We start from the raw sequence: 5,250 nt of genomic DNA on the forward strand, positions 1-5,250 counted from the left end.
CTCTTCTCCCACCCCCATATCACAGGATCTTCAGCCATGGGTATGGAAGGCACGCTTTTGTCGAGCTCCACCTCTAGGTCAACACTCTCGCTGAGGGTGAGGGACGAGGTGTCCTGTTGGATTGTCAATCCCTGTCCTCCTCTGAGAACAGCTCCACCAAGGCACACCTTGTTTTGTACAATGGAGGGACTGTCTCCTCCATTTTCTCTCCTTCTCCTTCAGACTCCTCCTCTTGTTGCTGGTGCTCTGTGTCTGTCTGCTCTGGCTCCTCTGGCGTTGCTCCTGTCACATTGGCCTCAACAGTCGTCTTCCTCAGCCTGTCCCAGATGGCGTCACTCAATGGCCTCCCTTTAAATGGGGTCCATTGCTGTGGCCTCATGCAGGAAAGTTTGAATGTCCTCATCCTGATAGCACTCGGAGAGGTTCTCCCACACCTTCTCTTTGATGTTGGCCACAAACGTTGTATCTTCATGCTTCACAGTGAAGTGCTCTTCCAGTTTGTGGAGGATGGGTATGATGGGCATTCTTTTCACATGACACACACAGTGTGGATGTATGGAGGATTCTCATGAGCTGGACAAACTCCTCAGCCTTATGGAAGTAGATTGAAGTAGATTTAATAGATTGAACTGGCTTCTTTACCAAGGAGCTGCTGCTTTTGCTTTGAGACAGTTTTGGACATGGAGGATCTCTTGAACCACATGCCCAGCTCTGATTGGGGCTGGATATCGAGGATCTCTTGAACCACATGCCCAGCTCTGATTGGGGCTGGATATCGAGGATCTCTTGAACCACATGCCCAGCTCTGATTGGGGCTGGATATCGAGGATCTCTTGAACCACATGCCCAGCTCTGATTGGGGCTGGATATCGAGGATCTCTTGAACCACATGCCCAGCTCTGATTGGGGCTGGATATCGAGGATCTCTTGAACCACATGCCCAGCTCTGATTGGGGCTGGATATCGAGGATCTCTTGAACCACATGACCACTGCTCTGATTTGGGCTGCCCATTTATCAATGAAAGTAATTTAGTAGATTTTCTGTGCTGCCAGATTCAATGAGTGTGCAAGCATCCTATTTTTAAGATGTGTAGCCTCTTGATGGCAACATCAAAAATGTCAGCATTATCAACAGTCACAGCTACAATCTTGCTCGGCTCTATCTTAAACTCTTCCAGAATGTCTGAGATCTCCTCTGCCACTACTTCGCCAGTTTGTGATTTGTACACTGCCCTGGTGTGGAGGACTGTCTGTTTTACACTCTGCCCTGGTGTGGAGGATCGTCTGTTTTACACTGCCCTGGTGTGGAGGACCTTCTGTTTTACACTGCCCCGGTGTGGAGGACCTGTTTTACACTGCTCTGGTGTGGAGGACCTGTTTTACACTGCTCTGGTGTGGAGGACCTGTTTTACACTGCCCTGGTGTGGAGGACCTGTTTTACACTGCCCTGGTGTGGAGGACCTTCTGTTTTACACTGCCCTGGTGTGGAGGATCGTCTGTTTTACACTGCCCTGGTGTGGAGGACCGTCTGTTTTACACTGCCCTGGTGTGGAGGACCTTCTGTTTTTCACTGCCCTGGTGTGGAGGACCTTCTGTTTTACACTGCCCTGGTGTGGAGGACCTGTTTTACACTGCCCTGGTGTGGAGGACCTGTTTTAGACTGCCCTGTCTTGTGTAGTGCACTGGAACAGTGAGATAGTGGTCCTGACAGAGGCTGGTCCACCTGTCTGATGTGATGGCCAGCTTTGGCACGTCCTTCAGCTCAGTGATCACAGCTCAGTGATCACTATTTGGGGTTGAGGGCCTTGCTCATCTCCTTACATTAAAAAAAGAGTTTGTGTTGAATTATCATTATTGAATTATTGTGTATAGTATTGTGGAGTGATGGGACTAACATACAACCCTTTTATACTACTGTATCCTAAACATGAATACAACTCAATATATACTGACAGACTGTTACCTAAAGCACTTGGACTCCACTGTTGCAAAGGGGTGTAGGCCTTTCACTATGAACTTGATCACGGCTAGGTATCACTCATTCCCCCTCTCCTTAGTCATCCTCCCACTAGCTGCTAGCGTGAAGGGGCTTGGGCTTGTCTTTGGCTTGGACCAGTGGTATTAGAGGGAGGAGTGAGTTGATTCATTGTAGCTGCAACTTTAACAAAAAAGTTGCAAGATCTTTAAATGGGTGATTGAATTTCTGAACGCACCCATAGCTAAACAATCAGCTGGCACAAGGTCCTCTAATCCGACAATTAATCCACAGATAAAAGGGTTAGTTTCTAGTAATCTATCCTACTTCAGACTTCTTCTTCTTCTTCATGGTACTTTATATGGAGGTTGGCAACCAACTTTAAGGTGCATTACCACCACCAACTGGACTGGAGTGTGGACCTCAGTTCATCTTTCAATCACCCATGTGGGTATATGCTCCTAAAAACCAATGAGGAGAGGGCACGTGGGTATATGCTCCTAAAAAACAATGAGGAGATGGGAGAGGCGGGACTTGCAGCGCATCAAGCGTCACAAATAGAATCAAGTTCTATTTTAGCGCCTGGCTACAGAGACGCTCGTTGACGCGCACAAGCAGTGTGGGTGAAATGCTTGAATAACGTGTGTAAAGATATTCTGCAACGCTCGCACAAGCATGTCATTCTGAATGGTTGAGGTTAAGGGTTAAGTTTTGGGACAGGGTTCAAACATTATGTTTAGGCACTCATTCTGAACGGTTAAGTGTCAGGACCCGGTTACGAACCCGGGTCTCCGGAGTGAGAAACAGTCACTTAACCAACTGAGCCACGAATACTCGGCAGAACCCAGAAGATGAGGCAGACACAGCAGTAATGAAGTAAAAAGTGAAGTTCTTCAGGAAAACATGTAACTCCACAACCTCAAAAGGAATCCTACAAGATCAAAGGAAATCCTCCAAGACAAAAAAGGTAAATCCACAAGGTGGAAGGTAAAGCACAAAAAGCCTCAAAAGATACTCAAAAAACAAACAAACAAGAACAAAAAACAGAATTCCACAAGAGAGTCCACCGGGATCAACAAGAGTTCTCAGAGTACTAGGGCTGGGTGCTAACATACAAACACAGAGCAAAGAACAGAGGAAAACAAAGGGTTTAAATACAATCAGGGGAAATGAGGCACAGGTGCAAATAATAATGGGGATCAAGGGAAAACAAAAGGTCAAAAGGCACAATGGGGGCATCTAGGGACCAAAAACCGGAACAACCCTGGCCAAATCCTGACAGTTAAGGGTTAAGGTTTGGAATATGGTAATTTTCAGTCTTCACAACTGGGGTAAACAAGCAACCTTCTAATCCAGAGTCATTAGTCATGGGATTACAGCCATCTGCCACTCCAGTCCACAACACTCTAGAAAAACCCAAGCCCACTTGATTGTAATAGCCACCACAGTCCACAACACCCTAGAAAAACCCAAGCCTTCTTGATGGTAATAGTGCTCACCGTTGCCCCTAGTGGCTGGTTTTGAAGGCATTTCTGGACGTCCTCGGGACATGGGTAGACCTCCAGTTTCTACGTAAATCTTGAACGACCTGCCTGGGTGGCCAGCTATTACATAGTCATTTTAGGAATTTTTGAAAAACTTTTGTGTCATGTCTGAATTTCTTATAACAAGATTCCCTTCATTAACGAGAGGTGAAACAAATGTTTTAAAACTACCGTGTGATTGTCATGAAACCGACATTGACCCGAGAGTTGGAGTCTGCGTCCCAAATGACACCCTATTCCCTATACTGTACAGTGCATTACTTTTGACCACGGTCCATGGGGCTCTAGTCAAAAGTAGTGCACTATAATAGGGAATAGGATGCAATTGTTTTATTACCTCACTAAAACCAATAGTTGTTATCTGGACTGGAAGCATTTAATTGTAAATCCTATAACAGCTATGTGTCTGTGTGCCAGTAGACAACTATTCTTTCTGAATAAATATTATAGATGGGTTTTCATTTTCATCATATGGCCTCTATTTGCGGTATATGTATTATTGCTAAGGACTATCCCTGATCCACACTGAATAGAAGTTCAGTGAAGTAGCTTTGTCCAAAGGGCAGGAGCCTAGATGTACCACCTCGAGGACAGGAGCCTAGATGTACCAGCTCGAGGACAGGAGCCTAGATGTACCACCTCGAGGACAGGAGCCTAGATGTACCACCTCGAGGACAGGAGCCTAGATGTACCACCTCGAGGGCAGGAGCCTAGATGTACCACCTCGAGGACAGGAGCCTAGATGTACCACCTCGAGGGCAGGGCGCTAGTCTTTTGCAGGGCCTTACCCCCAATCCGTCATCTCCAGCAATAGTGAATAGTGTGGATCACTGAATAAGTGTTCAAAGCAATAGTCACCGGAACGACATTCACTTTGGATTACAGGTTAGTCACTCTGAAGTTAATGTCATACCTCCAATGTTATTTAATCTGACGAGAGGAGCTCTCTGTTTCACGGCTAAAGCTTCCCTCATACTGTACTGTAGACCGTACACACACATATACACACACACAGCCACACACACAACACGCATGCACACACACAGCGGAGCACAGTTCAGCAGTGGGATGACAGAGCTGTCCAGTGTTCTGATGTTAGCTCAGTACTGCCCTTGCCTCAGTGTCAGCAGAATGTCCTGAAGCGTGCTGGGAGCAATATTAGAGGGACACAGCAAGGGGACAGCAATTAATGTGATTGACATCATTCAGAGTGATGGCTGGTGCCCTGAACTGAACTAGTGATGGAGGAAGGGAGGGAGGGAGGCAGACAGGGTGGGAGAGATACATTGATGATGAGAGATACTCACTCTCTCTCTCTCTCTCTCTCTCTCTCTCTCTCCTTTGTTGTTGGCACAATCAGAATGTGGACAAGATCAGGATGCAAGGAAGACAGGTGAACCTGAATAAGTTATATTCTTTAAGAATCAATGGTTGTACATAATTCTTTTTAAAAAAGGATTTAGTAACTGCAGATTGCCCCTTTAAAAGACGTGGATTTTCTATTACAATCATTCACCCCAGTAACTCACACCTATCCACTTACTCCCTCTTATGTCAAAGCTCTACCGTGTGATCCCAGGGGGTAAGTGCCAATTCACACCCTATTCCCTGTATAGTGCCGAGCTTTTGACCTATGGTTATACCATATACAGTGCCTCCTCATCAATCTACACACAATACCCCATAATTAAAAATCGAAAAACTGGTTTATAGAAATCTTTGCAAATTGA

The sequence above is a fragment of the Oncorhynchus keta genome, chromosome 4 (genome assembly GCF_023373465.1).
Source record: "Oncorhynchus keta strain PuntledgeMale-10-30-2019 chromosome 4, Oket_V2, whole genome shotgun sequence".
NCBI lineage: Eukaryota > Metazoa > Chordata > Actinopteri > Salmoniformes > Salmonidae > Oncorhynchus > Oncorhynchus keta.